The sequence below is a fragment of the Pogona vitticeps genome, chromosome 4 (genome assembly GCF_051106095.1).
Source record: "Pogona vitticeps strain Pit_001003342236 chromosome 4, PviZW2.1, whole genome shotgun sequence".
NCBI lineage: Eukaryota > Metazoa > Chordata > Lepidosauria > Squamata > Agamidae > Pogona > Pogona vitticeps.
Window position 1 is genome coordinate 63,113,033 of NC_135786.1, and position 25,852 is coordinate 63,138,884.

General features: G+C 38.3%; 1 protein-coding gene and 2 long non-coding RNA genes across 11 annotated transcripts in view; 2 read left to right on the plus strand and 1 right to left on the minus strand.

Moving 5' to 3' along the window:
• Positions 1-25,852, plus strand: part of MAST2 (microtubule associated serine/threonine kinase 2) — a 234,073-nt gene that overhangs the window by 37,777 nt on the left and 170,444 nt on the right. The window lies entirely within an intron of this gene.
• LOC144589034 (uncharacterized) lies at positions 7,200-24,168 on the minus strand. Its single transcript, XR_013544891.1, has 2 exons — positions 24,050-24,168; positions 7,200-7,376 (listed from the first exon to the last, which is right to left on the minus strand). It is a non-coding gene; the product is annotated as an uncharacterized LOC144589034 (long non-coding RNA).
• LOC144589035 (uncharacterized) lies at positions 11,623-13,056 on the plus strand. Its single transcript, XR_013544892.1, has 2 exons — positions 11,623-11,993; positions 12,583-13,056. It is a non-coding gene; the product is annotated as an uncharacterized LOC144589035 (long non-coding RNA).

Here is a 25,852-nt window from a genome sequence, read left to right on the forward strand (position 1 = left end):
AAATTTCACCAGACTATAGCCTTGCAATTTTTGGGGGGATTGGGAATCACTGATTTATACCCTCAGACTTGGGTTGCTTTATTACCTGTATGCCTGTGGGATCATCAAGCTTGTATTCTGAATGCCTTTCCTTTGAATATCTCCAGCAAAAATAAAACTGAAAGCAAAAGTGCCTGGCTTCTTAAGGAGCTACGGTTCTCTCCCACCCCAGGATGTGTCCTTGTTCAGTTGAAATTGGGAGCAGGGATTCTCCATGTTCTCCAGCAAGGGACTACTCTACATTCTCCTGCAGAGCTATATCTCTATGTACCACTCAAACTCTCTTTTCGCGAAAAGAGGGCAGTTTTCCTTTTGCAATGGGAGTGGGGAGGGGAGGACTGCAGGATTAGAGAGAGAGAGAGAGAGAGAGAGAGAGAGAGAGGTGGAGGGGAAGGAGGCAGGCAGAAAGGGAGCTGTGACTTGTGAGCAGCATTTTTCACTCCTCACGGTGGATGAGTGCATTTTTCAAGCCCTATAAGTGATCAAGCTGTAGCTAGGCTTAAATGCATTTTCATTTTTCTGTTCTCATATCTGAATTTTGATATGGAATTGAATACTTGGATATTAAGTATGCTAGTTAGAAAGCACTGTTTATTCTTAAAAGTGTTTCTTATTGAATGTTCTGCTATATTTATTGTAGTACTTGGTAAGGTGAAATCAGTTAAAAAAACCTGGACACTTTTTCAGCCTTTCGATTAGATATCTTTGCAGGCAGCTTATGGAATTAATAAAATATAATAATGAAAGAGTTTTCATCTGAAAGAAGCGACCTAATATCAATGGCAGAATGAGAACAGAACAGTCTAAAAAGCATGGGAAATGCTCTGTACTATTCTCATCAGAGAAGGCACCAGGCAAATGGCTCAAGGGGATGGCATTATAAAATTATGCTGCCATCACCAAGAACACTCAGTGCTCAGTTCCTTCAGTCTTTTAGGATAACTAGTGAAATGCCTCTTTAACTGATGGCAACCAAATGTGTAGTGTATAAAATGTAGCCGTTTCTGTTACTGATCTTTTACTGATCTTACTTTTTCATTGCTTCTATAGAATGTCATGAATTTTCAGATCCTTTAAAAATTTCATAGTAAGCAATGAAAAAGTCTACCACTGAGAGCTGCAGTTCTGTACAGTTTTACCTAGGAGCAAGTCCCATTGAAGTTGATGAAGCATCTCTCTGAGAGGAGAGATCTTTGGATCTTTCCAATTATTGAGCCTTGATCAGAAATTCTCAGCCTTTTCGACTAGCTCTTAAGATACACAAAGATCAATATTAGAAAAAAAATGAAAGTACTTTGCCAATTTAGTAACTATCTGCATTATTGCTTTTCAACCGGTATAAATGTTTTGTCTTTTACCGAAACATTGCCAAGAAGCTTTCAAATATATCAGCAACAGCAACAACATTAAAGCCATCATTTACCTTTAAGCATCCTTGGTCCATGGGGTCATGAAGCCTTGGACATGACTTTATGACTAAATAACAACAAAAAATCCTAATAAATAATTGTGGAGGAGTAATATGTAGCATATTCTTGAAAAAGTGAATATTTTATAGTTTTATTAACTTTCCTCTTCACAGTTATTCAGGGTTTATGTTATGGATATTAATAGCACTGATACTGCAGATGTCAAACAAGCATTAGTACATCATTGAATAGTAGTAATAAAAGAAAGCATATCTTGTGTCAGGTTATTTATGCTAATAGTTTTGAATAAATTGTTGCTTTAGGAATATGCAGAGGCCAAAATGACAACACTTGCACTTTAAAAATTTTGGAAGTTAATATATTGGCCTATCTTTAACATACTGTAAGCCCAACGGAGTCAGAATCTGCATCAGCATGATCACGCTGGATGACACTGTTACACATGTGGTTGTGCCCTCTCATGAGCAAAGGTGATTAAATGCACAGCTGCTAGCACCTTGGACTGTGCACTTACACAATGAAATAATTGGATACAGACTAGAAACTGTTAATTTCCATTGATCTACCAGTAAGAAAGCTGGAATTCCCTTCTTCCCATAAGTAATACTTGATTGAGTCCGGTGCTTTACAATAAGTATTCAGTATTGTTGTTGCTTTTTTCTAATTCTAGGATTTCCCCCCCTCTTGGTACCTGGGAATTGAAAAGTTTTAATGTTTTGCATCAGTGTTGCAGATCATGGTGCTGGTTACATTCTCTTTTGCCAGACGTACTGTATACAGTATTTGTTGTAATAATTCCTATTGAAATTCTCATTCACTGAGAAATTTGAGTTGTCACTGCAATGGCTTACTCTTGGAGTACCATATTTGGAAAGCTGCTATATAGGCAGTGTGTCTGTTCCAGTGAATTGAAGTGTATTATTATTTTGGTATGGGGTAAACTATAAAACTGAAAATGTGAAGATACAATTTATTTCTTTATACATGGTTTAGAAAGCAATATTTTTGCTTGCTAGGACTTAATTAGTAAATGAAATATATATTGTATGAGTCACAATATGAGAGATATGTTGGCAGCCTGTAGTAAGCTGAAGACCCCAGTTCATTTGCATAAATTATTAAGGTAATTGGGTATGTTATAGCATGCTGGGATTTGTCACAAATCTTGTCTTGCCAACAGAGTCTTTAAAACAGCTGTGGTGAACAAATCTTTCTCCTGCTAGCTACATTCTGGTGGAAATAAACATGAGTAAAAGACTGGTTTAAATTTTTAAGATTTTAAATATGAATTGTTGCATTTTCTCAATTTTGTCTGAGTGAGAACTAGAAATATTTTTAAAACTCCCCAAAGACAAATGTTATTCTTGTTGACATTTTGGAAGGATGTCTTTGCTTTATGTATTTATTTATTTAGGACACATTGCTAGTAAATTCTTCCTTTCTGTACTGGTTGGCATGTTTATGTAACCTTGGCAGAAGTGGGGAATCTTTCCTTGCAACAGTAAAGCACTCCATTAAGAGTCTTATTTCAGTATATGAACATCCTGTATTTTAAAATGGAAAATTTGAAGTCCTTTCTTAAGTACATTATTTATTTATTCATCTATTTATTGATTTATTTTTAACTTGTATACATCTCCACTTAGTGACACCCATTACTCTGGGTGTTTATTTATCATCAACTAAATTATCTGGATGTTGGCTGATCTCTATGGAGGCTGCTAGATTTGGAGACAGCAGAAATTGGCTATATTAACAAGTTCCAGGGGATCTCTAAGGACCTAAGTAGAGCTGAAGGCATTTTAATACACTGTGTATACTAATAACCCATTTTTCGGCGATAATCTTATAGACATGAAACGGTTGACTCCCTTGACAAATTCTGTGTCAGAAATATCTCCTATACAGTATATGCTAACCAAGTTCTCCTGGCCTACAGCTATTGCTCTGGCTAGGACCTGCTAACTGAAGTACTTAAGAACTTGAAAGTCCCATCTTTGTGTTAATGAACCATGATCATTTTGTCTATGTATCTACACCTGGTTATGGGGTATATATATAAATACACTGTTCATATACTTGCATTCCAGTGTCTGAAGAAGTGGACACTGATCCATGAAAGCTCACATTGAAATAAAATTATTAATCTTTAAAGTACTACAGTGTTTTTTTTTCTTTTTTCTTTTCCTTTTTCCCTTTTCCTTTTCCCGGCATGTTGAGACACAGTAACATGGCTGGTTCTTTGGAAATTTCTATAAATTGTCTCTACATAGACTTCACTAGAACATAAGAAGAGCCCTGCTGGATGAGGCCAAGGGCCCATCTAGTCCAGCTTCCCTCACCGTGGCCTCACCAGACGCCTCTGGGAGCATATGAGACAACTATATACCTGTCTCCTGATACCACTACCCTGCATCTGGCATTTTGAAGTACGTTCCTTTTAAGCCTGGAGATTATACATTCCCGTCATGGCTTGTAATCTGCAATGGACTTTTCCTCCAAAAATATGTCCAAAAAGGCATCTAGGCCAGATGCCATCACCACATCCTATGGCAAGGATTTCCACAGACTAACAACATGCTGGGTAAATAAATATTTTCTTTTGTTTATTCTCACTCTCTCAACACTCAATTTGAGTGGATGTCCTCTGGTTCTGGTATTGCGTGAGAGGGAAAAGAGCTTCCCTCTATCCACTTTATCCATCCGCTGCATAATTTGTAAAGCTACAACCAATGAAAATGCACATAAAGCAGGGTTTCCCTTTTTATTTGGTGGTTTAGCATGGGGATTTGATTGATATGGGCCAACATTTGGTCAATAATTATCACTACTGGGTCTACCAGACACCTTTGTCTACTTGTTTATCCTCTACCCTTTATATTTGCTGCCCAGCTCTTTGGCAGTGCTTATTAACCCACACTCAGAGCTGCTTCTGGGAGATTAAAATGGAAGGAGAACAGGATGCAAATGAACATGTGGCTAATCAAGTTCCATGTTTTTTCTTAATGCTTCTGAATGGCACAGTGGGAAATTGGTTGACTGCAGAGCAGGTAGAGGGTGGGTTTGGGCTTTGACTTGCTGATGGGTTGTACTTAGAATGCAACATGATCCATCTGTTTAGATGGTGGTTTGTGTCAGCTTCTTGTAAAACTTCAGCAGAGGTATAATTTAATCAGAGGAAAGTGGGCTTAAAGGTGTGTTGAACTGACTTCACAATTGTTCTTTCTCTCACACCACCCATATCTTTGAGATTGGAGAGGAAATCGCTGGTATGAGAGAAGCTGCTTTTTCCAGAGGGTGGAGATGTTCAGCATCTGTCCTTTCAGACTTCTAAGTTGTACCCACCTCTTTATTTATTTATTTATTTTATTTTATTTATATCCCGCCTATCTAGTCAACTCAGGACCACTCTAGCATACAGGTTTGCACCTTTATGTTTCCTTTGCTTTTAAGACTATCAAGGGACAGATTGACTCTTAAACAAGGTGGTCCCTCTAGTCTGTTTCTCAGAGCTGGCATAGAAGGTGGCCCCTGTTAATAAGAGTTGCAAAAGAGGATATAAATTAAAATCTCTTACTGAAACTTTCACTCAGTGGTGGAGCACTTCATTTCTTATGTGTAAGATTTTGCCATCTCCATTCAACAGGATTCCAGGTGATATTGTGGTGGTGGGGGAATCCTCTTCATTAGATGCTGGTTAATTCCTACCCATTGTAGAGTTTATTAGGTAGGATGAAGATGGCATGATACAAAGCAGGCTTTCAACTCCTTGCTATTATGCTTAATGGGGCTGAATAAACAGCCATCTTCATATGTTTGCAATAATGACCGGCTAGTGATGTAATTGCAATCGTCGTTGTTTAGTCGTGTCCGACTCTTCGTGATCCCATGGACCAGAGCACGTCAGGCCCTCCTATCTTCCACTGCCTCCCGGAGTTGTGTCAAATTCATGTTGGTTGCTTCTCAGACACTGTCCAGCCATCTCATCCTCGGTCGTTCCCTTCTCCTCTTGCCGTCACACTTTCCCAACATCAAGGTTTTTTCCAAGGAGTCTTCTCTTCTCATGAGATGGCCAAAGTACTGGAGCCTCAGCTTCAGGATCTGTCCTTCCAGTGAGCACTCAGGGTTGATTTCCTTTAGAATGGATAGGCTTGTTCTCCTTGCAGTCCAGGGGATTCTCAAGAGTCTCCTCCAGCACCACAATTCAAAGGCATCAATTCTTCGGCGGTCAGCTTTCTTTATGGTCCAGCTCTCACTTCCATACCTCACGACAGGAAAAACCATAGCTTTGACTATTTGGACTTTTGTTGACAAGGTGATGTCTCTGCTTTTTAAGATGCTGTCAAGATTTGTCATCGCTTTCCTCCCAAGAAGCAGGCGTCTTTTAATTTCGTGGCTGCTGTCTCCATCTGCAGTAATCATAATCTCATTTAATTTTAGTTGATGGCTTGAATTCTGTTGCTCTTTTTCCACATGCACAGTTGCCCCATTGTGCACACAGTTGCTGAAATATTACAGTTCCACAAGAGGGTATTTTATAAGTGAAGGCTGGAGATTTCTTGAAAATGGCACAGTATTCAACCTGTGAAACAGTTACACTCCACTGTTACATTTAGGTTTCTGGCCAATACATGAATTTGAATTGAGGGCGAAATTGTATTGATTGGATTCAAAGTTTATTTCTGTAAATGGAAGGATACTTAAATGGAAGGATTCAAAATGTGAGAGAGACTTCCTGTTAATTGAAGGGGACAATGTGAAATTTCCCTTCAGTTTGTCTTCCACCTGGACTCCATAGTAGCCATCTTCCATTCTGGTTTAGAAGTAACTTTTCAGATTGCATGGGAAACTGTTGGGGAAGAAGGTATTGGCAAAACGGTTACCCTCTCTCCTTTTCCCAGTGGGATCAGTGTGACTGAGCACGAGTCAGGATCCATTCTTTTGTGACTTTTATGTAGAAGATTTTGGATTCTAATTGTGGAAAAACCAGACAGTGCATCTATGAGTCGCTTTACTCTTCAGTACCAGAGACATTTAATTAGTATTCTATAAGAAAGAAAAAGAAAGAAAGAAGACCATTCTCTAATTGGCTTTTGGTTAGGATAATGCTGATTTCTAGGTCATTATGAAGCAAACGAAAATTTAAATTGGCAATGAGCAGTTATTCCACAGCAATAGCCTGCATTGTGTACCTTTAAGAAATAATATGTCACATTTTAAATTATGAGAGCCTAGATATTTGAGCTTATATACTGTCTTATAATGCCTTGTCAGTTAAATAGAATGTTTCCTTTTGCTAGCAGAAGTAGATATTGGAAGTTGGAAGAGGCCTTTAAAGCAATCAAATCCAACCATCTATGCAAGTTATATTTGTGAGATGGTTCTCTAACTTTCTCTTGAAGATCTGCAATGTTGAAGAAATCACCCATCTCTAGTTACCTTGTTGGACTGTTCTTTGGTTGTGGTGGATTGTTCAGTAATTGAACAATCCACCAACCACAACATCATGACCACACTGGTTCTCAACTGTTTTTGAGGCTGAAGGAGACTAGTTCTGGTTAGTATGTGGATGTGAGACCAACAGGGATCACAGGGGCCTCCACATGGGGCAAAGAGAAAACCCCTGCAAATTCTTACATTTCTAGTCTCTTTTTGGAAACAGAGGAAGAATCCTGTGGATTGATGCTTTTTTAAAATGAGTATGTTTGCATTATCTTCCATGGTAAAGACCCACTTCTCAAGCTTTCAAATCCTGACTCTTCATCAGCTGGTCATTCTAGAGCTGGAATTGTGGAAGACACAAAAAATTAAAAAAAAAATCATCTTGTCTTGATATTAAGGCTTCAGGGTCTTGGTAGTCTGAAGAGTTTACTCTTGGCTCTTTGTCAGTAGTCAGATGGATTTTGTCTGCAAGAGATAGAGAAAGACAATTAAATCTCTGTTTATAATATTTGAAGCTGGTTCTGTAAGTTTTGCAGCCTCTTGTTTTAGGACTTTTCTTTAGACTGTGAGACCCTTGACCAGGTTGATTTTGTGATTTTCTGTTTCTCTCTATTACATGCAGCTCTGCAATGTCCATTCTGACTCAAAAATTCACCTGCTTTTGTCATTTTCTTTGTCCCCACTGTAATCCAGTCTGTTGTGAATGGGCTGAAGAATTTGGTAAATTTTGGATAGGGGAGCACCTTGTGTGACTGAAAATACTGTATTTTTCAGTGTATAAGACTATACTTTTGTCTAAAATCTTTAGACTAAAATTTGAGGGTTGTCTTATACACGGAAGTAAGCTGAGGAGAAAAAACAAGTGGGGGAAAGCAGGGATCAAAGTGATCCTTCAGGGCTTTGATCCCTGCTTTCCCCTCCACTGGCTAAGCCTGAGCAAAAGGAAAGCAGGGATCAAAGTGCTGCAGCATCGCTTTGATCCCTGCTTTCCTCTCTGCTTGCTAAGTTCCATGGGGCTTAGCAAAAGGAGGGGGAAGGATCAAAGCAATCCCGTGGCTGTATAAGGGGGAAAGGGATCAAAATGACTGTGCAGTCGTGGAATTGCTTTGATCACTTTTCCCCTCCTTTTGCTAAGCCATGCGGGGCTGAGCACAAAGGGAGAAAGCAGGGATCAAAGCCATCCTGCAGCACTTTGATCCTTTTTACCCTACATTTGCTAAGCTCCACTTTGATTTCTTAATTTTGGGTTAGAAAATTGGGGAGGCGTCTTATACATGGGGGTGTCTTATACACGGAAAAATACAGTATCTCACCATAGTTCAAAGGCCAGCAAATGAGAATTATGTGGTTGTGAAGTACTTTTTAATGTCATGTATCATATATGATATAGTGGATCAAGTGATGGACTAGGACTCTGGTGACAAGGTTTTGAATCCCCATTTAGCCATGGAAACTCAATGGGAGAGTGGAACTGGTAATACAGTGGTGCCTTGATTTATGAACTTAATCCGTCCTAGAAGATGTTCGTAAGTCAAATCAGCATTTCCCATAGGAATGCATTGAAACCAGAGAAATCCGTTCCGGCTGTTTTTTGTTCTTATGTTGAGGCATGGTTTGTAAGTCGAAGCATTAGTTCCCATAGGAACTAATGCAAAACCGGTTAATTCGTCCTCTACCATTAGGGGGAGAATTTTTCTTCTTTTAGCCTAAGATGAACTTAGGTTAAAAAAGGGGCAAGAAAGGAGGAAGGGAGGGAACAGTGGGGGAAAGAGGAAAGAAAGAAGGTCGTCACTGGGGCACACAGACCCCTCAGACAAAGGCTTGTGCTTTTAAGCACAAAAAGAGAGAAGACAGAGAGAGAGAAGACAATGGGAGAGAGAGTTTGGAGTCTAAAACACATTTTAAACCCACACATGCTAAACACACACATTTTAAACCAAGCATCCGAAAGACTAAAATCCATTTTAGAGGCCAGCAGCCAGATAGACCTTTTCAGACAGTTTTCTGATTTTAAAACCAAAAGAATAAAGTGCATTTTAGAGGCCAACAGCCAGACAGACCTTTGCAAACAGCTTTCTGATTTTAAAACCAACAGCCAGCACAGAAACATAACCCCCACCTAGCCCAACCCCAAGCTGCAAACCCCCTGTACAGTAAATACAGTGTACTCACCCAGAACAGGCACTCTCTCTGTTTTAAAAAAGAAAGTCAAAAATCCAATAAAATAAAATAAAATAAGCAAAAAAAAAGTCTGTATAGTACAGTACCAGGCAGTAGGCAGTCTGAAGTCTCTCCATATCCACACACTCTAACTGCTGGGGTGAGCGAGGTAGCAATCAGGCAGCCTCTTCACTGGCCAATGGTTAACTGAAAGTTCAAATTTCCCGCCTTCCCCGCGTTTTTTTTTTGTTCATAAGTCAAAGCTCCGCTTGCAAGTCAAAGCAAAATTTTGCGGAGTTGTTCATAACGCGAAATGTTCCTAGGTTGGGACGTTCGTAAGTTAAGGCACCACTGTAATACCAATGCTGCTGCTGCTTGTTTTTCATCTACTACTACTATGACTACGCCATCAAGTTTTTCAGGGTTTTCCAAGTAGAGAGTGTTCAGAAGTGATTTACCATTCCCTTTTTCTGTGGGTGATCTAGGACTGTGTTGCTTGCCCATAGCCAAACAGGTTGGCTTTACTTGCAAAAGGCACATGGAGAATCAAACTCCCAGCCTCTGGTTCCACAGCCAGGTACCTAAACCACTGAGGTATCCAACCAGCTAGTTGGCTTTTAAGGTAGCCTAAACTACTGTCCATCAATGGATGTTGTGCCAGCAAATTTAACAAGGTTGCTCTCAAATGAATATATATACAGATATAAAAATAAGGCTAACTTTCAGCTGTCCTAACAAGCAAAACCCAAATGTTAAGAACAGTATGTTTATTTTAATTTTAAAAATGCTGTAGATGAGCCAGCTTTTACTATAAACTCCCAAGACATCATGCTGCTAACAGAATAAAATTATAGCGAGGTTGGCTGTGGGTCTTGACAGCACTTTGCACCCCCAGTGTCTCTTTTCCAGTATTACACTCTCACCCATTCTGCACTTGGTCAGGAGCTACAATCGTTTTTTCCAAACCTCCTTGAGTTGAAAATAGATACTGTAGTTTGTCCCCATCCTACCTGAGTCACTTACTTCTTTGCTCCTTCAGCAATATGATGGAGGTCATGTAGTGTGCCAGGTTGAAAATGGGAACATGGGGAAATGGGAGAACCGAAAAGGCAGTTACCCCAGGAGTTGCTTTGTTGTGATGGCGCGTGACACAGATGCATCAAGGAAAAAGATGGCTGAGGGAAAAGCAAAGCAAACAGGAGTTGATGAAAAGGAGTCAGGGCTAGGGGGGACTCCCCACCTTCTTGTCTTCAGGCCACTTCCTCATTGCCTCTGGTAGCATGCATGAGCATGCCAGCAAAGAGGTTAAAATCCATAAGGAATCTTGCCTTGTACAGACTGCCATGAATAGAAAAAGAGCAGACAGCACAAGCCCCAGGGTTGGTGGTGGAACAAAAAGCCAATTGACTTGGCTTTCATATGGTGGATGGAGAGAGAAGGAGGGGTTTCTCACTGCTCAAAATATAAATATGCTACCTGCATAGTTGATGTTCATGTCTTTTCCTACCATTATTCAATTTTTTTCACCTACACCTAAATGTCTGGCTTTGTACTCTTGGGGATGCGCATATCTCAGGTTGGCATCCACGGCTGTAACCTGGAAAGAGGTTCGCTATAAGTCAGAATTGACTTGATGGCACATGATAATTATTATACCATTATTCAGTGATTTCATATTTTGAAGAACAAACCAGGTATATTGTTAGTTATAATTAAGTTTTTTATTTTCAGAAGCTGGAAATACATCCTTTGGGATTTAGAGAAGGCAGACAGAGTGAGATTTTTGTCTTGATAAAATTAAGGAGTTATACACTTATTTTTAACTATGCAGCACCCAAACTTCTTAACAGAGTAGCTGTGAAAACTATGCATATAATTTAGTTTTTGTACTGTGTATTATTTCTTTAGCCTTTCTGGAATATAAACCAATGACAGTGATGATGATCTTTGAAGTTTGACCAGCGTTGGAACAGTAGGGTTTGTAGCAGAAATGTACTACCTAGGATTTAAATCAAATCACATATTCATGGCTAGTCATGAAGACTTTTCACTAAAATCTTCTTTGAGTGCCATAGGAAATCTCTGAATATAGGTAGGCAGTGCTTTACCTGGCTAATAATAATTAGATCATGCTGTGATTTGTTTTACAATTGAATCTTTCAGTGAAAACAGTTATTTAATTTGTAAAAGAAATGTCAGAAATTCCTAAATAGACTATGAGGAATAAGAAATTATATTTGGAGGAAGTTGGGAACTCATACTTGTTTAATGAACAAACAATAATATATTACAAGAGGTAATAATTTAATATAAGGTTATACTTCATTCCCAGCACTTTTCATTGTCCTTTATGCTAAGAACTATGTAGTGAGATAGTACAGTACATGTAGAGCAAAACATACTCCTATTCTCTCTATTGGCTTCTTCGGGGACAGGAAGATACTGTTGCTTTAAAATCAAGGGGCAGATAGACTTGCTTTCTGTAGTGCTCTGGTTCTGCATTGTATGGTGCTTTATGCAAATAAGCTGCCTGATCAGCCTGCTTGCAGTTAGTTGCTCTGTAGGGTGGCTCACAAAGAATCTGTAGACCTAATTTAGCATTCACTTGTTTAAAACGGCAGATGGAAAGAGATTCTGGCAAGCTGAGGGTTTATTAGCACCTTACCAAAAGGAGACTGTAGAGGTTCCATTGAGATTGAGGTGGTTGCTAGTGAACAGAACTAGGCTTTTTTCATTTTGAGGAGGGGGCACTCTATAGTGGTAAAGATACTGGGTGAAATATGTAGATATCCACCCTTTTAAGCATCACCAAACCATTTCTGATATATACAATCTTTGGTGACAGCTGTGTTTATAGCAAAAAAAGTGCTTTGTGAAGATTAGCAATACATGGAGACTGGAATTCTTGTCGCTTTTTAAAAGGTGGGGTAATTTGATTAAAATGATTTGAAAGTGCTAGATTTATATGTGATATCTGATGCTTTTTGTTACATTTCTACTAGAGGAGGGAAAAAGGAAATAAGACTTTTTTGGTTTTCATTTGTATGATTTAAGCAAGTGGTGGAATTGTTTCCCTCAAAGTTCTGTGTAAGATTATTGTGGGGTTTTTAATGGCTTCACCCACAATATTTATTTGTTAAGTTTGCATTCCACTATGGAGAATGAAGCTGAATTTTAAAAAAAGTCTTCTTTACTTTGTATCTTCTGAGTTTTGTTTTATTTCCAAGTTTCTTCTTCAAAAGGTTGTATTGTAGGAGTTTTAAAAACATGTTTTTTATTATAAAATTAGATTTTAATTGTATATATAGAAGGAGGAAAATTTTGGGGCTGTGTTTTCTAAAGTTGCGTTTTAATAATAGTGGTGGTAGGGAGAAGGCACAATGCAGAGTTGAAAAACATCTGTAGAAATATGCATATCACTTAACCAATATCAAATAGAAGGGCTTCTTTGGGATAGCTCTACCAGTGATTAATAGCTTTGCCAATGAACGTATTCTTATGTATTCTGAAGGGCAAACATGTGTTCCGGATCCCTCATATAAAAGGAGTAGTTAGCTCTCAACACAAAACTAAAAGAAGAATGATCACGCTTCAACACATTCAAGGAAGGAGAAGGAGCTCAGCGTACCTCAGACAGTAAAAACAAAAGAATATGCTACTGTTATCTGAAGACTCTGACATCTGCTTTGTCTGTACAGAGGATAAAGGAATTCTGTGTGTTGAACATAAAGATATCTCCTTATAACTGTTGGATTTTTACATTTTTCCAAACGGATAAAGAGCTTTGAACAAAAATGGATCATGGCTGTGCTTTTTCAAGTTAATAAAATTTCTGGTTTTGGAGGTTATTGCAAGATAAATGTAGTTGTAATTTAATGAGCCAGTATGGCTGATCAGTTTGACTGAAGTAAGAAGAAAATATGAATTGATTGCTTTTGGGATTTTGTTCATGTTTTCATTGCTAGGTTTTTAACCAGTACACAAATGTGTGTGCAAACAAAAACATCTTGGTACTAAAATCTGGATTTCTATTTGTTGTGGCTATTCAAATACGTTGTGACAGTGGCAATAAAGATGCAGAATTTAAAAATATATAACTGATGACAGACATTGACTGCTGCTGTTTATGATAGAAGCTCCTTTAAAAAAATTGTCAAGAAGGTAACATTGGAAAAGGGGGAAAATAGCACAAGCGAACATCAGGATAGTACTGGAAGATTTTAGAGTAACAAGGAGTTAAAATATGGATGACTCAAGCATTCTGCGAAGGAGGGGGTTACAGGTAAGAAACAAGCCTAATTCCTTACTCGGAGAAGTTTATAATACTGTGAAATTGATAACATTATCTTTCTGTTATGAGAAGAGTGGTCATAAAACTAGATAGGCGGGATAGTAAGCAAGCAAGTAAATACATAAATAAATAAACAAACGAATGAATGAATGAATGAATGAATAAATAAATAAATAAATAAATAAATAAAAAGAAAAGAAAAGAAAAGAAAAGAAAACAAGGCTGCAGTACCTGGAGTTGGACCTTAGTTACTTTAATGATTGTCAGTGTTCTTAATAGACATGAATGTAATGTGGCAATGAAACATTTAAAGAATTATGGCTTATAATTTTTAAAAGATATTTGAAGTTGCATTATTTTTTGTTTCAGACTTTGTGTAAAATTAATGTCTTGTTTTAAGGAGAATAAAATAGAAGAAAACATTTACTTGTTCTAGAGTATATAGTTATTACATGTTGGTGTGAAAACAATTTAGGTGATTCACTTAGTAGTACAGGTAGCATTTCTGGTGTAATGTCTTTAAAAACTTACAATGGGGAAGAAATTTAATCATATTAGATTAACAGTAGAGGAAACAGGTTTAATTACTGTCAGGCTGTCTTATAGCCTGAGCAACTTAGATTAATTCAAAACTGTTTCCCCTCTTAATAATATAGCAAAGTGTATATTTGAATAGTAAATCTTAATTCTGTGTACTGTACTGTACACCATTTATGCAGAAACATCTCAAAATACTAGGTAGTAAAACCTGGTAACTAACAATGTAAATCAGTAAAATCTTTGGGAAATATATCTTATATATAAGCAGTTTTTATCTTTAATTGATACTTTTTGTGTCCTACTGCAAAGTTTGTTAAAGCATAAATTTAATAATGTTGGTGTGTATTCACAGATATTTTGAACTACTTAATCTTGCACAAAAGAATTCTCCTGATTGTTATTGGTTTGGTTTAATGCAACATCATGTGCACAGTTTTATATGTGTACTCATATATAGAAAATCAATATAACAGCTATTAAACTTAATGTTTGTGCTTTCGAAAGTGTCTCGTCATACCTGTATTTTCAAATGACTTACTTTGGATTGCGGTTTGAGGATATTAACACGGTGTAAACTATTCTTATGCATGAATTACTGAAGGCAAACAGAACTACCTGTGACACATGTGCTTTGCTGCTAACAAAATTGTTTTGTTAGCCTGTGAAGCAGTACAGCCATGACCAGAAGGTTTAAGTTAGACATTAATGAAAATAATTTTTAAACTAGTCAATTAAATGCTATAGATTGTTTAAAATATTTCTGTTGTGTTTCTGAGTGTGAAAACTGCCGAGTGCAGAATGCATAATACTTGGGCTGCAGTAGAGTTCATCTTTTTAAAATATTTCTGATTGCTAGTATTGTATCCTCATTTAGGTTTGTGTTGCTGTAATTGAGTTGGATCTAGAATTCTTGTGACATGAAGACGGCCAGTAGAATACTTCCACTGAGGAAGAGAATTAGTTGCTTGAGGGAATACATAAACAAGAATTAGTAGACATTATCTTCCTTCTCCTTCCTCTTCCAAGGAATATCTACTCAGTTGCAGTATCTTCTGTTGCAGTATCGTCTGTTGTTGAAGGTTAGCTCAGAATGCAACCAGTTATAGTAAATTATCATCAAATTCATTCAAATGTTATATAATGTAAATGTCTTCTGAGCCATTTGAAAATTTTTGTTTTCAAATGTTACTAAAATAATATTATTTTGACTGGCCTGGAGCAGATATGAGATGGTCCATTCTTGAAATTTGTCATTAAAGGATTACAGCTATGCTCTGAGAGTATACACAACATTTCTGAAGCCCTTTCTTCTCTACTTTCAGTTTCTCTTACTTTTTTCTATGAATTTTAATGATTCAGACTTGTTTATTTATATTTAACTGAAACCAAACTTCCAGGTACTTGGATCTGAATAAATGAGCATAGGTTGGCTTACTTTGACATTGGCTTTCACAGTGACTAAAACCAATCTGGGTTTTCTGATATTTGGAGATTTGAAATCTGCCAAAGAGACTGAACTTGATCCTTTTTGATGCTTTTTATTTATTTTCTTATATTTAGTAAGATTAAGTGAGTCCTAGTGTGCGGGATATAGCTGGAAGTGCTTTGATTCTGCAGGGGACAGGCACAGAATCAATTTGAAAATCCCTTAAAGCTTTTAAAGCTGTACATTAATTGGAAAAAGGGGCCATGTCCTCATCATCAATAATATTATAGGACTCAAATAGTTATTAATACTTGACTCGTTGAAGCAATTTTCTCTGTTGCCATTATATAGGTGAATTTTGGATGTCAATGATGTTACATTTAATTCAGCCAGTTTAGTCACTTCTGCTCATTGTTAAGAGAATGTATTTTTGCCCTTGAGAGGCATACTTAAGTCACTGAAGCATTTAACAAACAATTTGTTTCTTTTGATAATTAATTTTACTGCTTTTAAATAAGGCAGGATATTTCTTGAAGTGAGTGCCTCCAAAGTGAATGAAGTGGATTCTGTCTGCAGCCTTGAGACTGTAGTTAAACATACTGTTTATATTTGTTTTTTAAATCTTTCTACTCTCTTTAGATTAAGAATAAATAATACCAGTTTAAACTGTCAAAATTCTATGGTATTAACTTCATATAGCAATCAAGCAAACTCCTAATTTCTTCACCTACTATGGTTTGCTAATTATAAGAACTGTTCACATGTAAAGTGTTGTTTAAACTTGATATTAATATTATTAACCTATTTTTCAGGTTTAATTCTGAAACTGTTAATTTTGTGGTTAGACTCAACCAGTCACTTACATGTGGTGCATGTAGTGCTAATTTAGCTATGTAAAAGACTGTATCCGTTGTTTGGATCCAAAAATTGGAGCTGTCTGTCTCTTTGGCTTAGTTGAGATGGTCCTTCCTGTGATAATACAGAGATTTAGAAATGAAACATAAGGCTGTGCATTTTCTCCTCTTCTTTTGGAGCTTCTTTGGTATCCTGTCTTTTCTTGAAGAAGAAAATGAGGCAGGAGGGCAGGTATGTTTGGGTAGACATTTTGGTGAGGTTTTTTTCTAGGCTGACCTTTGTTTTCTCTGGCTGCATGGTCTGAGGGGGCAGGGTTTCAGCTTTAAAAGAGCCAATTCTATTTTTGACCCTAATCTGGTAAATAGGAAAGCCAATTAGTATTGCATACACCTGAGATTAGGGTTGGATCTTAAGGGTCAGATCATCCTTCCACACTATTAGAGAGCAGGCCGGGTACATGGGGCTTGTCAGCCTTGGAAGGCAGCCCTATCTAGGAGAAGGAAAACTCCAATTTCAAACCTCCACTGCCTTGCGGCTATATCCACTGATGGAAAAGGCTTCAGGCAAAATCCGGAGCCAGAGTCCCAGTGGCAGTTCGTGTCATTCTGGCAACTCCTGCAACGTCGCTGGAACCAGTTGTATTGGCTCTTGCCTTTCCATTGGACTATTTCAGCAACGTGGAGAGGGGGGATTTGCTCCTTGGGTAACAGCCTATTCTCCATACTATTTTTACCCAGGCTTCGTGGTCTGGAGAGGACACTCCAGCTTCACAGACAGTGTCGAATCAACACGGGAAGTAGCAGTTACCGGTTATAAGTCTTTGCTCACTTGGCGTAGAGCATGACACCAGGGGCTACTTCTGATGGTGGGAGAGGTCACTGCACCTCACTAGGTAGCTATCGTCTGCCTTAAGCTGGGCAGTCCGCAGCCAGTAAGGTGCTACCTCGCCACGGTCTGTTAACCTCACGGGGTGTGTGGGGTTTAGAGTGAAAGCTGACAAGCAGATCAATAACCCTGCACCATGAAACAATCGTAAGAAAACTTCTGCCCTAAAGCTGGGCACCTGGAATGTACGGACAGTGACCCCTAGCTTTTCTGACGATGGCTTTTCTGATGATCTCCAGGAAATAGATGACGTGCGCAAGACAGCTGTCATCAACATGGAACTGAGTAGACTGCAGGTGGACATTGTTGCCCTGCAAGAGATGAGATTGCTAGACTCAGGATCTGTCAAAGAAAAAAACTTCTCATTCTTCTGGCAGGGAAAACTGTTGAGTGAGACCAGGGAATATGGTGTTGGGTTTGCAGTCAGAAATACTCTGCTGAGATCTATTGTTCCACCTACTGTGGGAAGTGAAAGAATCCTGTCTGTGCAGCTCCAGTCATCAGTGGGATCAGTCACCCTCGTTAGTGCATATGCACCAACACTGTCGTCCACAACAGATGTCAAAGACAAATTCTACAACGATCTGGCAGCTACTATCAAAAAAGTCCCTGAGAGAGAGCCACTGTTAATTCTCGGAGACTTTAACTCTAGAGTTGGTGCTGATCACAATTCTTGGCCCACTTGTCTAGGCCGTTTTAGCATTGGGAAGATGAACGAAAATGGCCAACGCTTGCTGGAGTTTTTGCTGTTATTATGGTCTTTGTGTCGGCAACACGTTCTTTAATATGAAGCTTCAGCATAGAGTTTGCTGGAGACATCGAAGATTGAAGCATTGGCATCAGCTCGATTTGATCCTCACTAGATGTTCTAGCCTTCCTATTATTACAATCACATGCAGTTACCAGAGTGCTGATTGTGATACTGATCACTCCCTGGTGTGTAGTAGAGTAAAACTGCGAACAAAGTGATTGTATCACATGAAAAAGGAAGGAAGACCACGTATTGATATCAGCAAGACTCGCAATCAAAGAAAAGTGGAGGAATTTGCCCAAGCGCTTGAGGAAACCCTTCCAGGCCCGGCTGATGCAACTGTGCCTGAATAATGGGAACATTTCAAGAACATTGTTTATAACACCGCCTTGTCCACATTTAGCAAGAAGACCAAAAAGACGGCAGACTGGTTTGAAGCCCATTTGGAGGAGTTGATGTCAGCCACTGAGGATAAAAGGAGAACTCTAGCAGCACACAAAGTTTGTCCTAGTGGGTACAATTTCCAGGCTCTTTGAGCTGCTTGTAGCCAAGTCCAACAGGTTGCAGGAGATGTTCCAACAATTATTGGCTTCAGCTCTGCTCTCAGATACAGATAGCAGCGGACGCAGGTAACATCAAAGGAATGTATGAGGGTATCAAGCAGGCTTTATGTCCAATACAGAAGAAATCTGCTCCCTTGAAGTCTGCTACAGGTGTGATCATCCAAGACCGAGCACAGCAGATGGACTGCTGGGTGCAGCAGTACTCTGAGCTATATTCCAGAGAGAATGTAGTAACCAAAGCGGCATTACATAACATTGAGTGCCTGCCGGTCTTGGAAGAGTTGGACAGCGAACCAACTTTAGCAGAAATAGAAGTGGCCTTGGATTTCCTCTCCTCTGGCAACGTACCTGGGAAGGATAACATCCCTGTTGAAGTGCTATAAAGAGATCATCACCACTGAACTGCATGAAGTCTTTTGTCTCTGCTGGAGTGAAGGTGGAGTACCACAGGACATGAAGGATGCAAACATCATCACATTGTATACAAACAAAGGAGACAGGGGCGACTGCAATAACTACCGTGGCATCTCTCTTATTGTTGTGGGGGAGCTGCTTGCCTGTGTTGTACTGAAGAGACTTGCAAGCAGAGTGTATCCAGAATCACAGTGTGGATTTCGAGCTAACAGATCTACCACTGACATGGTATTCTCCCTCAGACAGTTGCAGGAGAAATGTAGGGAACAACGACAGCCACTTTTTGTGGCCTTCATAGATCTCACAAAGGCCTTTGATTTGGTTAACAGAGATGGCCTTTTAAAAATATTTCTCAAGATTGAATGTCATCCTCGACTCCTTAACCTCATCAGGTCGTTTCATGAGGAAATGAAGGGCACTGTAGTTTTTGACGGCTCAACATCAGATCCCTTTGACATCCGAAGCGGAGTGAAACAGGGCTGTGTCCTCGCACCGACCCTGTTTGGGAACTTTTTTGCTGTCATGCTGAAGCACGCCTTTGGAACTGCAGCGGAAGGTTTCTATATTGGACCTAAAGAATCTGGGGTTATATTTAGAAGAAAAAATTCAGATGTTACATTTATTGAAATCTCTAGAACTTCTTGCAAAAGCATTGAATTTTGCACAAAACATTGTTGAACTGCCTCCTTTCAGTTTCTGATTTGGTTCCTGTCATTTCTTCTGTTCTTGAGAGTGAGCAGTTAGTAGTAAATTGATGTTTTCAACTGGTGGTGTATACAGTTGATAATCTGTTTCAGAAATATTTGCTAGGTTCATTTTAATCCTGATTTAAAAGCCAACAATTATTAAGGCTGATAATACAGACATAATGCTGATGACAGTTAAAATAAGCTAAAAAATATCAAGAGGGAGTGACCTACAACACTCTTAACACCATGGATAGGAAAATGCAATTATTGTATCATTATAGGATCAAAGATGGTAACTGTTTTCCACATAGCACCTCATCTAGGTCGTCATTAGGTATAGTGGTGAGGCACAGGGTCATACATTATTTTTCACAGTGCAAAGGTATGGTTGTATTTTTATGTTTAAGTGCTGCAGAAAGAGCTGAATTGCTTACATCATTTTTAAAATTTATCAAAGTCTTGTTTTCCATCTTTCCTAAACAACTGCAGATCAATTACGATAAATGCTGCTTTCAGTGAGTGCATTAGTGTATTGATCTCTCTGAAAGCATAGTGACTGAAGAGAAGACTATGTACTCATCTTGGTTATACAAAAGGCAGTTGTACTACACTTTGCTGTTTATTTCACTAATAGGGAGATACCTGTTTGGCAAATGGTTGATAATAACTGGCCTTCATAATTCCCTTGTGTTTCCTTCATCTAAATAGAGAAATACCGTGCTGTGACAACATTCCCTTTGGTAGTCATATCTTGCCTTTAAATTACTGAATATTATAGTAATCTGTAGTTGGTGCTGCTATTATATCACTGGCCTCTGGAAAACCTCCTACAGTACAAGCAGAATAATCTTCACAATTAGAGGTGGAAACTTTCAAAACAAAAAAGATGACAGTTCTTTAAGTATATTCAGTGGTTCTTGCACAGTTTTGTCTCATGCAGTTCTGTGACTAGAGTACTTTGCTCCTAGGTATTCTGACCAGAAAGAGTCTAGCATTGTAAAAAGGCCTGTGGTTGGTAAATGAAACTCAAATTTAGGTAAAGGAAAAGGTTCCCCTTGACAATTTGTCCAGTCGTGTCTGACTCTAAGGGGCAGTGGTCATCTCCGTTTCCAACCCATAGAGCTAGCATTTGTCTGAGGATTTTAAAACTGCAGGGCCAGTGGCCAGCTCAACTAGACACGGAACACAGTTACCTTCCCACCATGGTGGTACCTATTTATCTACTCGCATTTTGCATTTTGCATGCTTTCGAACCCCTAGGTTGGCGGGAGCTGGGACAAGCAATGGGGACTCACTCCGTTGTGTGGATTCGATCTTAGACTGCAGGTCTTCTGGCCCTGCAGTTTTAAAATCCTCTAAGGATGGATATTTATATTCTCATTATATTGAGATGAGGTGTAATTGACTAACTGAAAACTTAGTTTGGTAGATGATACAAGTACATTATCCAAGTAGCTCCATTCTCAAATCTTCCATTTATGACAAAGACAAAACTTAGGTTAAACTGTTTTTTTTTTTTTTAAATTCTTACTACCACTCAGCTTTCTCATTTTATGTTTTGGTTTTAGTGAACGTTTTAAGACAGGTACAGTTGCATTTAGAACTAGTCTAGTTAATTATGTGCTGTCAAATCATAACTGACTTATAGTGACCCTTTCAAGGTAAATGAAATATTTAAGGTTTTACAAATTCTACTCCCCCAGTGAGTTTTCATAGTCAGATCGGGATCTAAACCCTGGTCTCCAGTGTCCTGGTCTGTCACTTGATCCATTACATCATACTGGGTACCCAGAAGTAGTCTACTCAAAAACAAGAACAACGAATGTTGTAGTGATGTGAAGCTTTAATCTTTAACACACCAGAACATTTTTCACTGATTTATGAATATGTTCTTATTACCATGAAACACTGGATTTCATATGTAGGTTATCAGGATAGACCTTTGTAATATAAAACTATACTCAGGTTACACTGAGTTATGATCAAACAAATGTTATTTTGCTGCTTTCATATCTTTGACACTTAAATAGGCGTGGCACCTAGATTAACATTCCAGAAATGTTATAATGGATTCTGTACGAATCCTTTTAGTCCTTTTCTTCAATAACTGCATTGCCAATAGATGTAATTGCTTTGGTAGGAAAGGCTTCAGAAAACATTTTTCATAATGTATACAAATCTGAGATGCATATCTTTGTTAATTTTACTCTTAATGAGAATTTACATGTTTCTTGTATGAGAATATAATAGCATTTTATGAAATCATGTGCAATGGGAATGTGTTATATCATTGGATGTACTGTATAATAGAAAATCAGTCTTTTGATTTAATTATCTGTTTCTGAGGTTCTGCTGTGTGCTCCACACTGTTTGATGAGGGACAGGAACTTCTCTAAGGTGGTACTGTAGTAACAGCAGAGCTTAATTCATTTTTCTCACCTAGGTTTCAAGTTACAATAGCCCTCTGCATGTCTTATATTCTGGATTAGAGATTTAAGGTCAAAGATAAACTGCAAACCTGTAGTAACAAAAATGATTGTATTTGTCTGTTTCTGCCATAACTCCAACACTGTGGAATCTGTACACCTGAAACTTGGCAAGGATACTGAGGTACCCTTGGGGTGGTCATCTGTAAGTCATTTGCTTTTCAAAATTCATTAATTCATTTTAGTTAATTATAATCTGACTGTAGACTTTGGGCATATCATAACACATGACTCACTGAAAAATGCAGTAATGATGGGAAGAGTTGAACACATCAGGAAAGGAAAACAGAACATGAAATGGATTGATTCAGAAAAGGCAGCTGTAACATACAGTTTGCAAGATCTGATTTGCAGGGGCTATTAATGAAGTGCCTTTTGGAGTTTGCCAATTCATAGAGTTGCTATATGTTCAAAGTGACATGATTCCACAAATAGCTTGCAATATCATGTCAGTAGGTGACAGAATTTGTTAAAGAGAGGAAAAGGCATTCAGACCTTCACAGGGCCTTTAAGAAGCTCTGAATGGAATTCCCTCTATATGGCTTGTGAACACGGGGTGAAACCATCTTGCTTGGTAAGGAAAGAGAGTAGGGTGAGCCAAGGAAAAGACTGAACACTGGATAGACGAAAAGAGAGAGAGACCACTGAGCAGGATGGAAAGTACCATTTGTGAAGCTAGGTACTTCTATCAATAGTTAAATGAAAAGTAAAGTAGCAGAACTGCCAGAAATGGATATGGAAATGACTGTACTGTCAAAGGGAAGCAAACTCTGTCAAAGGGAAGCAAACAGTACTGCAAAAATAATTTGTTCCAGTGATAATATGAATGCGATAAGCTCCAAAATATTTCTGGACAACAAAATCATGAGAAAACAAGCAAAGCCATGTGATCCATACACAAGCAAGAGTTGATTATACTAAATAATTACTAAAGTAATTTTAAAAATGTTAGCTTTTGACCCAATACAAGCCTTCATCAGGCTCAGTACCTCTGCATTGTGGATGATGCAAAAAAGCATATAAATGCCTAAAAGTAATTTGCAGCCTGCATTTTGGAACACACATTTATGAAACAAGGCTGGCGCCAACAACTGCCACAACTTTTGAAACTTGCATGTTTTACTGCAGAATGCACAATTCAGAAATGCTTATCCTGATTAAGACTCATATGGTCAAAAGCTAGCTTTTATTTTTGGTTTGATAAATGTCTCACCTACTCATTTTCTGTTGGCCTCTTCACACCTGAGACTTGTGACACTAACGGGTCTCATGACAGCAGGGAGGGAAAATTGCTATTTGGGCCCAATTTGGACATTGTCACTTAGGGGTGTACTCACTTTTGTTGCCAGCACTTTAGACATTAATGGCTGTGAGTTGTTTTATTTTGAGGGGGTAGCGCATTTACACTGTTAATACAAGCTGTATACTCACTGCTTTACATTGTACCAAGTGTCATTTCTTTAGTGCTGTCACATGAAAAGATATAGTAAAATATTTATGAAATGTGAGGGGGTGTACTCATTTCTGTGGTATACTGTAGCTTAAATATATATATTTAAACTATACATAAAATGCTGAAATGGAAAATCAGCAAACAACTCTGATAATGTTATACTTGAATTTATCACAGCATCACTTACAGTTTGCAAGAACTACATTATGTGACCAGTTCAGTGCTCACAAAGGGATGTTGGGCTTAAGCTTTTTGAATATCATCCCCTTATGCCAGATACAAAATCATTTTTGAAACTGAGAAATCTCGAAAGCAATTTGCATTTCACACATATATTTCAGGACATATCTTTTGAATGAAAATGTATATTGGCTCCCTTAAATTGCCGACAAGTATCTCTTTCGATTGATCCATCCAATTTACCCTTTAAAAATAGTAAAAAAAAACAGTATATCCAGCTGAATACAAATATTTTCTTTAAAATAAATGAAATTAAGGTTATCTAAACAGTGTTGAACTGGATACAAAATGGGACATGCTAATAAATAACAGAGTTAACTGATTTATTTGGCAAGATTGCAGACACACACTGAGACATACACAGAGAGAAGATTTAAATACTTACTACATTAAATTTCGTTTGCAGCACAAGCAGGTATAGCACAGTGATTTCTGCACTCAGAAATGCTATTTCTTGTTAGATAGGCCTCACTGAAGGTGGAGAGAACAGGCGAGCCTTCACTGAAGGTGAAGAGAGCAGAAAAATAAATTGAACTAAGGAACAGATAGATGGCAGTCGGAAGATCAGGTAATAAATGGAGCCAGAGATGATGATAATAAAGAAAAGAACAATTAGTCCTCCCCAGAGAACCAAACTGAGCACAAAACAAAATGCAAACAGAGTAAATCCGAAAGGAAAGCATAAAAAGGCAACAGCAGGCACCAGCGCCATCTTGCCATTATAAATACCCTTACGTTTGAGCTCATTAAGGAACTACTTCTCAGAGGATTCTCCCACAGCTATTTATACTGCATGCCATTTATCTCAGTAAAGTACTGGTTTAATAGTAAAAGGTAACTAACTCACAAACAAGTGAGCAAGATCACAATAAAATTACAGAGCAGTAGAGGAAAAAAGGCCGCTAGTAAAATCATAGTTGAATTAGCAATACAGGTGAAAACACAGAGCAGCATGGAAAAAGCCAAATAGGTCTCTCCACATGACACTACTTTTGCACATATTATTCTCATGACAATCCTGTCAGATCAGAAAGAATGAGTGCCCTGTCGAAGATCATCCAGGCAATTTCATCACTGAACAGAAGGTAGAACCTCCATGTTCCAGTGCCCCTTCAACTTTCTAACTACTGTACCGCATTGACAATGCCAGTCCAGCACTGGAACCAGTGTACCACATTGATTCTCACTAAATCATCCCACAATAAGCAAAACACTATTAGTAAGGGAATAAGTTCCTTGGTAGGAGTTCTACTGTTTGTGTGCAGTCACTTGGAAGACCCTTTCTCAAATTCCTTCCAGATGTATACCAAATATTGTCTGAACAGAGGGAAGAGCTTTTCTGGACAATCTCAACACATGGACAGGCTCCTGATTCCAAATCACTTGGATGTTTACAGGTCATGACCAGCACTCTGAATTGTTGCCAGCGAACAACCTATAGCACATCAGTTTCATTGTCACTGTAACAGTGACAATGTTGCAATGTTCTGAACCAGCAGAAGTTTCCATAATTTTAGCAGTACTTAAATAGGAAGTAGAAACTGGAAGTACATGCAGAGCAGAACTGAAGAAGACACTGGATGTGGTTAGATTCCCTCTCAGTATCATGGTGACATTTAATATTCAGAATTTGCTAAACAGGGGTCTGCTACTCTGTCAGGAGCCTGTCACTGGTTGGTTGTGAACTGTATTTTATAACGGTCCTATTCATGCATTACATATGTGGGGAACATTCAGGCATAGAAGGGTACATTTTAGTCTTGCCACTCGACACCCCTTCTGTTACCTTCCTGTATGTGTAGGATGATGACAATAAAGGGAAAGCCTCTGTTATCTGTGTGGATTCTCCATTTGTCTCATGACCTTGAAAAGTCAGGCTTCTGATTTAGGTAGAAGGCAACCACACAGAACAGAGCTCTCTCTTCATATTTGTTATTCTTAATGAGCATGAGTGAAGTGAAACTGGAGACAGAGTGAACAGGGCTAGCATACTCTATAAGTGTGCCAGCATTCTTACATTTCCAATTCCAAATGGAGTTGATGTGTCTTAGTATCCTACTTTTGCCTTGCAGGCTATATGCTTACTTTAATTATGGAACAGGTTCAGATGCCTTAAAATGTCAATTTTTAACAAATTCTCCTAATCTTTTAATTCACTAGATATCCCAGATGTTTTGCCTTTTATTTC